We start from the raw sequence: 12,209 nt of genomic DNA on the forward strand, positions 1-12,209 counted from the left end.
CAGTATTTAAGATTGTGTTTGCCAGTCAGTCGGCCTGGTGTCATTGTTCTTTTCATGCTCTGTCCATGCTAGTTTTTATGCCAAAGTTCATGCTGCTCTTTTCAAGCCACAGTAAGTGTTGTTTGTTTTATGTTCAGAGTTTACATTAAAGTGTTAATTTTGTTCCCTTAGCCAAGTTGTGCCTCCGCTGTGAGCGCTTTTTGTTTGTACCTTTTTTAGTCTAAATAAAATCATGTTTTTACCCGCACGCCATGTCCCGAGTAGTCCGTCTGCCTTCCTGGGAGAACGACCCCGCAGCAAGCTGCGACCCCACCATCTTGACAGAGAGGGGCCGGCCAGGTAGGAGCACCCAAGACCTGTCCTCCGGTCCGTATCCCTCCCAGTCGACCATTTATTTGAGCCCCTTACTCTGTCGACGGACCCAAAGGATTTCCTTAACCATCCACACCGGGTCACCATTCTCCTAGAACCTAGGAGGGGTTTGACCTGGGATATTTGAACTACAGGGTGTCGCTTGACCGAGGGTGGGAGAGCCAATTTTACTGATGCCGGGTTAATAATAGAAACAATGGGTTAAGGACCAACAAAATGGGGGCTAACTTTTTGTATGGGACCTGCAGGCTGAGGTCTTTGGCGAGTAACATCATAAAATGTCCCGGCTGATAAGAAGGAGCTGGGATACGACGTTTGTTGACGCTGCAGCACATCCTTTCCGATGCTCTCACCAGTGCCGCACTGGCGGCTCTCCACACCCTCTGGGCTCTCCACACCCTCTGACACCTCTTGATGTGGGCCCCCTGTGGAGGGAACCGCAATCTCCTGTTCCTGCTGTGGAAACATAGGGTGTTGATATCCCAAAGAGCATTCGAATGGGGACATACCGGTGGCGGAGCTCTTCATGGCATTGTAAGAGTACTCCACCCAAGGAATAAACTTGCTTCATGACGTAGGCTGGCGGTGTGCCACACAGAGGAGCATGGTCTCCAAACTCTGGTTGGTTCGTTCGGCCTACCCTTTGCTCTGCGGATGGTACCCGGAAGTGATACTGACCAAGGCCCCGATTTCCTTGCAGAAATCCCTCCATACCTTAAAGGCAAACTGAGGGCCCCGTTTCATTGGGATCCGATGCTGCTTGACGACGTGCAGGGTGAGAAGGTCACCAGTCTTGGAGGAAAGCAGTTTGCAAAGTGAGATCAAGTGAGCGGCTTTGGAGAAACGGTCAACGATGGTCAATACGGTACACTGTAAAAATAATCCTATTTTTATGGTTAATTTACTCTAAATTTCTACTGTAATTTTTCTATTTTTGTAAATAGGTTATAAAACTGTGGAATTGAAGACATTATTTGTAAATAAACAATCCGCCTGTCATTTTAAGTAATACGCCAGTGGTGACAAACTATATATATTTAATTTTTTTTACAGAAAAATACCACATTAATTATACATAGCATTTTCTGTTTTCTTAAATTACTTTCATATTCATTTAAAATTACGGTAAATATATTTCGTTATATATATATGTAAGTTTATGTCCATACTAACAATCCAACAGTTTTATGTGTAATTTTAAGGTATATCTTATTTTTTTAATATGTAGGTGTATATTTACATCAAAGTTGAAAAAGATATGTAGCCTGTTATATAGAGGCTTATGCTCACACTATCAATTTAACATCTTTTTCTGTTGCCTTGCGTACATTGGTGACTGCAAGACATACTTGGTCAACAATCATACAGGTCACACTGAGGGTGGCCGTGTAAACAATTTTAACACTGTTAAAACTATGTGCCACACTGTCAACCCATATCAAACACATTTCGGGAGAACATCTTCACCGTAACACAACATAAACACAACAGAACAAATACCCAGAATCCCATGCAGCCCTAACTCTTCCGGGTTAGAATATACACCCCTGCTACCACCAATCCCCGCCCACCTCAACCGACGCACGGAGGGAGGTGGGGGGAGGTAATGTGGGGGGGGGGGGGGGCGGGGCTGGGTGGTAGCGGGGATGTATATTGTAACACGGAAGAGTTAGGGCCACATGGGATTTTGGGTATTTGTTCTGTTGCGTTTATGTTGTGTTACGGTGAAGATATTCTCCCGAAATGTATTTGTCATTCTTGATGTAGGTTCACAGTGTGGCGCATATTTGTAACAGTCTTAAAGTTGTTTGTACGGCCACCCTCAGTGTGACCTGTATGGCTGTTGACCAAGTATGTCTTGCAGTCAGCAATGGAAGTCTGCAGGAGCCTCCCACAACATGCTCCAGGTTGGAACGCGACGACAGGTTGTAGAGGACGATAAAGACAGTGCTATCATTGCACGCCCTTATTATGCTTCTCCGGGTGAGCAACGGGACAATCATGCGGGATAGAGATGCGCGGATAGGGAATTATATCATCTGCAACCGCCTCACTAAAGTCTTCATCCACCCACCATCCACCCGAATCAACATTTTATCGTAACTGCAACCGCCCCCCCATTATTACTTATCAGGGGTTGGTAGGCTTTACCACTCAAAGCTATTTTGACCCGTTTCACAGAGTAAAGAAGACAATGGGAGCCGCAACCATTCTCACTATTATCTGCTGGTGCTCATCCAGATAAGAATAAGGGCGTGCTGTGAGGCCATTGACTTTGAATCCTTCTACAACATGTACAAACTGTTTGCCAGTTCAGCAACATGTTGTATGCAACTTAATCAGATACATGTACAAGATTGAAAGGGATACTGGGTGACACAGAGTACACTGATGGTTGTGACATAAACAACTTTAACACTTTAATATGCGCCACACTATGAAGCCACACCAAACAAGAATGACAAACACATTTCATGCTAACATCCTCACAGTAACACAACATAAACGCAACACAACAAATACCCAGAATCATTTGCATCCATGACTTTTCCTGGCAAAATGTACACCCCCGTGTCCCCAACCCCGCCCACCTTACCATATATATATATATATATATATATATATGTATATATATATATATATATATATATATATATATATATATATATATATATATATATATATATATATATATATATATATATATATATATACATATATATATATATATATATATATATATATATATATATATATATATATATATATATATATATATATATATATATATATATATATATATATATATATATATATGGTAAGGTGGGCGGGGTTGGGGACACATATATATATATATATATATATATATATATATATATATGATATATATAGTTACCTCAAAACACCATAATTTATGTCACCTCTTCACCATTGCTGGAGAAATACTATACAGAAGCACATGGGCTTTGAACCACCGCAACAGTGTACAAAACATATTTTGTCTGGCGCATCTTAAAATCAATAAAACCTCAGCAGTAATCGAAAGACATCTTATGTGGTACTATCAAAATTAAAATTGCAAAAAACATATTCAACGTGGAAAATAAAGAAATACAGTATTTGAACTTACAATTTGTAGGACCCATTCGATGCTGTATATGCCAGTGGTACCGCTCGTAGTCGGTTAATTCAAGTTGTCTGCATATCCCCATTTCAACGCTGGGACAGCTGAGCTGGCTTCCGGGGTTGGCTGACATCTTCTCGCAAAATGTTGTTTCTCTTTAAATATCCTTCTTGAAAAAGGCCTTGCAAATATGTATCTGCCACCTAGTCAATATTTTGATCTCCTCTGTGGGTTAAAAAAAAGTGAGTATCGGGGATTTTTCTGTCTACGGTGCAACACTTCCTTCTTCCTGCTAAATTGCAACTTGTGATTGGATACTCACTTTGGAGTGACAAGTGAGTATCTACTCAGAGTCTCGTTAACATCAGGCTACTTAGACAGGCTAATGTCAACAACTTGTGATTTAAATGGCTATCGCAACTGTCTATCAACTGTATGTGTTCTCAAATTCATCCGTTAACAGCCCCGGGTTTGGCTCTGCTTATACCTGGTTGATCCTGCCAGTAGCATATGCTTGTCCCAAAGATTAAGCCATGCAAGTGCAATTGCAAACGAGTTTGACAGTGTAGCTGTATTACCGCCGAGGCTCAAACCAGTAAGAATTCAATCACAGGTCGCATAAATATCATATTCAACATGAGGCCAGCTAGAAAGCCTCACTGACAACAACCCGTGATCTGATTGGCTATCACAATTATCTATCAACTGTATGTGTCCGTTCCATTACAGTGCACAGACACCAACATTGTTGTTTCTGAAGGCCCCGGGCAGATTCATACAGCAAGGCAAAATAAAATAGCTGAATTCTGATTGGATAAAAATTCTAACCTAAAAAAAAAAGAACTGGAAGGAGCATTATATGACATTAAGAGAGTATGAATACTCTTAGATATTTATGGAAAGTAAATTAAACATTACTTTTATATCTAATTATGATCATTATTTTTGGCTATTTTTTCAGACCACGAGACAAAGATTGACGTCTTTGGTGTAAATGTTTGGAGGAAACCAGGCACCATCTCCAGGTCAACACCATCCCTACAGTGAAGCATTGTGGTGGCAGCATCATGCTATGAGGATGAGAGATTGGGAGACCAGACAGGATAGAGGGAAATATGATTGCAGCAATGTACAGAGACATCCTGGATGAAAACCTAAGCTTCCCATCCAACCTGACGGAGCTTGAGAGGTGCTGAAAAGAGGAATGGGCCAAACTGCTCAGCGATAGGTGTGCCAAGCTTGCGGCATCGTGTTCAAAAAGACTTGAGGCTGTAATTTCTGCCAAAAGTGCATCAAAAAAGTATTGCGCAAAGGCTGTGAGCACTTAACATGTGATTTTGGAGTTTTTTTGTTTTGATAAATGTGCAAAAATGTAAACACATTGTCATCATTTTTTTCCCCCCAAGATGGCGCTGCTGTAGTGGCTGCTGTTGGCAGGAGCTCTGTGCTCTTGTGTCATCCTTTTGTGTTCCCCTCTTGTTTTCATGTGTTATTATATTTTTGGGCCGCTTGGTTTGAAACCCTTTGGGACTGTGTGACAAGGGCTGGCACTTTCGTGACCTCTGCGGTGCTTTTTGTGGACTTCTGGATCCCGGGAGGCTTTTGGCCATGGAGACCAGCTGGTGGGTCTTTGCCACACCGGAGTCGGTTTGGAAGGACTGGAGGAGGTGCGGATGAGGGGACAGGGCTGCGGAGCTGGCACTGAGCGCCGGGACGGAGAGGTTTCACGGTGTCTTGTTTGGGTGAGCAGATGTCCTAAGTGTCCTTGGACATATCCTCGCTCATCCATGCGGACTGGACACTGGCCGAGAGTTGGATGGCGGCCGAGAGTGGAGTCAGCTCTCTTGGTTGCTTTGTTGGGTCTGCTCCTGTCTCTGGCCATGCTCCCTCCACCCCAGCGGACGATGGCATGGAACACCGCAGAGGCCACCAAAGTGTATATGTTTCTTTTAGTTTTTATTCATAGCTGTATGTAGAAGTGGCTGGTTGTATCCGCCGCTTTAATTTCTTTAATGTCCTTTTGTCTTTTTTGATGTTTGATGTTTCCCTCTTACACACATGTGACAGGGATGTGTACTATGGCTATGAGTTGTTGTTTTTTTTCCCCTTGGCCTCAGTCTGGACCCCCTTTTCAGGGCCCAGGCTTAGACCGATTTTTTAATTTTATTTTATTTTATTTTAATCTTCTATTTTTTTCTCCCATTTCCCCCACTTGTTTACATGTATCTCACCTTTTTTGTAAGGGGCGCTGGACGCTAGCAGACCTGTCAGCGATCCTGTTCTGTCTCCCTGTAACGTTTGTCTCATCTCTAATGGGATTGTGCTGAAAATTTTTATTTTCCTGAGGGAACTCTCCTGAAGGAATAAATAAAGTACTATCTAATCTAATCTAATCTCTAATCATTGGATATTGTGTGTAGAATTTTGAGGAAAAACATTTCTTCATTCCATTTTGAAATAAGGCTGTAACGTAACAAACTGTGGGGAAAGTGAAGCGCTGTGAATACTTTCCGGAGGCACCGTACTTCCGCGGCTACGAGGAGACATAACCGTGTGGCTTTCACAACTTCAGCTACCAACTAAAAGATGTCCACATGGCTGAGGTCAAATCGGTGTCCAAATGACACATTTAATGGCATGCATCTATCATTAGCCAGTTGTTGGTCGCTCAGACTCTGGGCCCAGTCAACTATTGTAATAAATATGCAAAACTGCTGCATGTGCCTGCCAACAATGAGATGGATGTGTCCCGTGTGGACCAGAACACCTCACAAACACGAGCAGTCCGCATTATGTTCAGCCTCTGTTTGGACCGTCTTCATCTCACGGGACTAAAGGAATCACATTTGGCTGACTGCAGAGACCACAGCTGGCATTTCTTGGTTAAATATGACAGCAGAGACTCTGTATCCCTAGTTTGTCTTGCCTCTCTTCTTGCTGACATGTGCACACGCGCACTCATGCACACACGCAGCTTTGCCCAGTTTTTCCTCCACCCATAAATGGATCGAGAAGCTCACAGCTCTTTCCTGCAAGCAGCAATAGTTGTCTGGATTCTGGAAATCAATTTACGCCAGCAAAGGATGCCTCCGCCCACACAGCCCTCCAGCTTAACAGGAGCACACACACACACACACACACTCACACACACACACACACACACACACACACACACACACACACACACACACACACACACACAAATGCGCATCACATAAAAACAGTTTATCTTCTCATGTGTCACTGAACAAGCCATAAAGAGGTGCACACGCATCCACATGCACACCTCACCCTCTCATTGGTGTATTCCGAGGCTTTAATGTGGGATGTGCACGTTATTGCAGATGTTCCGTCGGAGCGGCAATGAGACCTCCTGGCATGTTCCAGTCCACAAACACTGTCTGTAGTCCGGCGCGTGAATAATGACTGTATTACTATGATCTGATACCCAATTATTCTCACCTAAAGAGGAGAAATATAACCTTAGAGGACAATCTTATTTAAACAATCTGTATGCACGTACAACACTTAAAATATTTTGCACATCAGTATGTGGAATTGAACTAGAAATAGCAATTCCACAAGCCACCATTACGCGTGAGCGGAACTGTAATGCTTGAATGTCCACGGTGAGTGGAGTGTGGGGATGTTGGAACTGTTCGAATCGGTTGAGAAATGTGGGATATGGAGAGGTTTGTACATTGCCTATTCATATTCAATGGGGGAAATTCCTTGTAATTCCAGGTAATCAGGACATTTTCAGAACCGGGAAACTGGCTGGCTTGAATGTCCAGGGTGAGTGGAGCGTGTGGGATAGGGGAACGGTTTGAATCGGATGAGAAATGTGGGATATGCAGTAGATTCTGTAATGGCCATTCATTGTCAGTGGGGAGAAAATTTCAGGAAATTACGGGAAAACCGTGAATTTGGAGAAAATGAAAAACAGTTTTGCGTTTGATATATAGGAAGAGTGGTGTGGGTAGATGGTTGAACGATTTTGAGAATTTAGAACATTGTAGAACTATGAATATGTCCATTCATTTGAATGAACATTTCCTGGAAATTTGGAAATTTTGGTAAAACTGGGATTTTTTTTTTTTAATATTGATACGAACACGATTATCCTTGATGACATGAATGGGGTGGTGTTTGAATTTTTGTAATTGGTTGAAAAATGTTGGGTAATAGAATGGGTATTTCGAAATTCTTGGAATTTTAGTAAAACTTGTACAGGAAAAAAATGGGAGCATTTGTTGTGAATGTCAATTTGAAATGGTCAAAAACAGTTGAAAAATGTGGTGTGAAAACTTTCCAGGAAGAGGTTAAAATAGGGTCTTGGATAACCCAATTTTTTATTTATTTTTTTAAACATTGATTCTTGCACAATTGCCCTTGATGGTATGAATGGGTTGGTGTTGAAATTTTTGGAATTGGTTGAAAATGTATTAACAGTTTTGGGTATTAGAATGGATATTTAGAAATTCCTAGAATTTTTTGGAAAAACAGAAATTTGTATGTAAAAATAAAATAAATAAAGGAGCATTTTTTGTCCCAACTAGGAGGGATATTTTGAAGGTGAAATGGTCAAAAACGGTTGAAAAATGTGGACTGTAAAAACTTTCCAGGAAGAGCTGAAAATAGGGCTTTTGAAACCCGGGAATTCTGGAAATGCTTTTTTAAATTGGAAAATGGTAGTTGGATTGTCCAAGGTGAGATGAGTTCGTGGATGGTAAGAAATATGGGATATGGAGAGGTTTTTATATTGCCCATTCAATTTTATTGGGGGGGAATTCCTGGTAATTCTTGGTAATCAGGAACATTTTCGGAACTGGGCAACATGCTGTCTTGAATGTCCAGGGTGAGTGGAGTATGTGGGTGGTGAAAGTTCCAAATCTGATGAGAAATGTGGTATATGCACTAGATTGTATAATGCCCATTGATTGTCAGTGGGGCGAAAATGTGGGGAAATTTGGGGAAAACTGGGAATTTGGGGAAAACTGGGAATTTGGGGAAAATTAAAACATGTTTTGAATTGGATATGTTGAAAAAGTAGTGTGAGTGGATGGTTGAACAATTTTGAGAATTCAGGGTATTGTAGAACTACGAATACAGCCATACATTTCAATGGGAATTTCCTGGAAAATTCGGGAAAACCGGGATTTTTTTTTTTTTTTTTTTTTTTTGGAATTGATTGAAAACGTATTAACAGTTTTGGGTATTAGAATGGGTATTTGGGAATTTGAGGAACTTGTGGAAAACCGGGAATTTGTACAGAAAAAAAATTAGTAACATTTGTTGTCCTCACTAAGAGGAATGTTTTGAAGATGAAATGGTCAAAAACAGTTGAAAAATGTGGACTATGAAAACTTTCTAGGAAGAGGTGAATATATGGCTTTGGAAAACCGGGAATTCCTGGATTATTATTTTTTAATTGGAAAATGGTAGTTTGATCGTCCAAGGTGAGATTAGTGTATGGTTAGTGGAACGGTTCGGATTGAGTAAGAAATGTGGTATATGGAGGAGTTTGTATATTGCCAATTCATTCTCAATGGGGGGAAATTCCTGGTATTTACGAGGTATCAGGGACATTTTCGGAACCAGGAAACATGTTGGCTTGAATTTCCCTGGTGAGTGGAGTGTTTGGATAATGGAAAGGTTCAAATCGGATGAGAAATGTGGGATATATAGTGAATTGTATAAGGCCTATACATTGTCAGTGGAGAGCAGGAAATATGTGATGCATTACATTGTTGTTGTATTGTAAGCATGTTCCAAAAAAAGTGAAACTAAAACTGACTGAATAAAGCAAAGGACAAATGGAGGTGCACAATTTGGATTCCTGTTTCAGTCCGTTGACAAATCGATCATGGTGCTCTGCAAAATGCCAGAATCCTCCTTTCAAGGCGTCGGCTGTATCCAATCGGGATGCAGCAGGAGGTGGTCAACGCATCACGCTGCTGGCGGCATAAATGACACCGCAGGGGATTCAAATGTCCCCTTCCCTCGATCTTTGTCCTGTTTCCTTCTGCAGCTTTGCATGCACTAATTGCTATGTTTAGGCTTACTTGCGTCATGCTGTCCACAATCACTGTATTTTGCAAAGGACACAAACTGAGCCGAGCACTAGGAGATGCCTTTCAGCAGCTGGAATTTCAAAATCCAATTGTTTATCACACTGAACAAAAAAATCTGCACAATTTACGGTAAAATGCCGGCAGCTGTGGTAGCCAGGAAACAAATACAGTGTTGGACATTATGGTATGTTGATGTTGAATCTGAGAACTGTTTTGGCCTACGGTAAATTACTATTAAAAACTGATATATTGTTAATCTGTTTAGAAAAAAACGTATAGACTTTATGGAAAACTACTGGAATCCACCGTTTGGCAAAAATAGAATTGGCCCTAATTTGTCTATCCGCCTATGCATATTATTGGAGGTGAGAGGAAGAGAAAACTCATGCAGTCACGGGGCAGAACATGCAAACTCCACACAGAAAGCCCAGTAATCAGGACCTTCTTACTTACAAGCGCTAACCACAGTGTCACCGTGCCACCAATAGTAGTATCTGCAAAATGCCCGTGTTTCTGAGACATGTAAGCGGTATAATAAGGATGTTAACTTGAACGTATTTGTACAACCTTTCAAAGGACAAACTCACAACTGGAAGATACAGAGCATTGGAGGCTCATTTTTAATAGCTCACTTAAAGGAACATGTTGCAGAAGGCCGTGTTGTGAGTTGTCGAGTGAAAGGTTGTACAAGTACAAAACCCAAAATCCAGTGAAGTTGGCACGTTGTGTGATTCGTAAATAAAAACAGAATACAATGATTTGCAAATCCTTTTCAACGTATATTCAATTGAATAGACTGCAAAGACAAGATTTTTAATTTTTTTTTTGCAAATAATCATTAAAGGGGAACATTATCACCAGACCTATGTAAGCATCAATATATACCTTGATGGTGCAGAAAAAAGACCATATATTTTTTTATCGATTTCCAAACTCTAAATGGGTGAATTTTGGCGAATTAAACGCCTTTCTGTTTATCGCTCTTTTTGCGATGACGTCAGAACGTGACGTCACCGAGGTAATACAGCCGCCATTTTCATTTCCTCGAACACATTGCAAACACCGGGTCTTAGCTCTGTTATTTCCTGTTTTTTCGACTATTTTTTGGAACCTTGGAGACATCATGCCTCGTCGGTGTGTTGTCAGAGGGTGTACAACTCTAACAGGGAGGGATTCAAGTTGCACCACTGGCCCGAAAATGCGAAAGTGGACATTTTACCGGCGATGACAGACATGGTACAGAGATGTATGGATAACCTGCAGATGCAGTTGCAACGATAAAGTCAACGAAATCACAAAGGTGAGTTTTGTTGTTGTTGACTTATGTGCTAATCAGACATATTTGGTCGCGGCGTGACTGCCAGCTAATCGATGCTAACATGCTACGCTAATCGATGCTAACATGCTATTTACCGGCAATGACAGACATGGCACAAAGATGTATGGATAACCTGCAGATGCATTTGCAACTATAAAGTCAACGAAATCACAAAGGTGAGTTTTGTTGATGTGGACTGCCAGCTAATCGATGTTAACATGCTATGCTAATCGATGCTAACATGCTATTTACCGGCGGTGCTGAAGCAGACATGGCACAGAGATGTATGGATAACCTGCAGATGCATTTGCGACTATATTACGTTTCCTTCCACCCATGTTTAATGCGAAAAAAACACTTACCAATCGACAGATTTAAGTTGCTCCAGTGTCACAAGATGCCAAAGTTCTGATCGTTTGTTCTGCACATTTTACCGGCGATGCTAATGCAGCTATTCGGCCATGATATGGCTATGAATAGCGTCAATAGCTATTCGCTCAATAGATTCAGTTTCTTCTTCAATACTTTCATACTCCAACCATCTGTTTCAGTACATGCGTAATCTGTTGAATCGCTTAAGCGGCTGAAATCCGACTCTGAATCCGAGCTAATGTCGCTATATCTTGCTGTGGTATTCACCATTGTTTGTTTGTATTGGCAGCACTGTATGACGTCACAGGAAAATGGACAGTGTCTTAGCAGAGAGCGAAAAAAAGGCACTTTAAAGCTTTTTTAAGGGATATTCCGGGACCGGTAACATTTTGAAAAAAACTTCAAAAAATACCACAAGCCACTGGGAACTGATTTTTATTGTTTTTAAACCTTTTGAAATTGTGATAATTTTCCCCTTTAACTTAGAAGTTAATGGCAGCAACACATTGCAAAAAAGTTGACACAGGGACATATTTTGCCACTGTGTTACATGGCCTTTCCTTTTAACAACACTAAGTAAACGTTTGGGAACTGGGGAGACCAATTTTTGAAGCTTCATATTGCACACGCATTTTAAATTGGAGACATTTCTGGATTACAGTCAGGCCAGTCTAGTACTCCTTTTACTATGAAGCCGCTGTTGTAACATGTGACTTTGTCTTGCTGAAATAAGCAGGGGCGTCGATTATAACGTTGCCTGAATGGCAACATATGTTGCTCTAAAACCTGTATCTACCTTTCAGTATTAATGATGCCTTCACAGATGTGTAAGTTACCCATGCCTTGGGCACTTAAACAAACCCATACCATCACAGATGGTTATTTTCCTCTTCGGTCCAGAGGACACAACGTCCACAGTTTCCAAAAACAATTTGAAACATGGACTCAT

The sequence above is a fragment of the Nerophis ophidion genome, linkage group LG16 (genome assembly GCF_033978795.1).
Source record: "Nerophis ophidion isolate RoL-2023_Sa linkage group LG16, RoL_Noph_v1.0, whole genome shotgun sequence".
Lineage (NCBI taxonomy): Eukaryota > Metazoa > Chordata > Actinopteri > Syngnathiformes > Syngnathidae > Nerophis > Nerophis ophidion.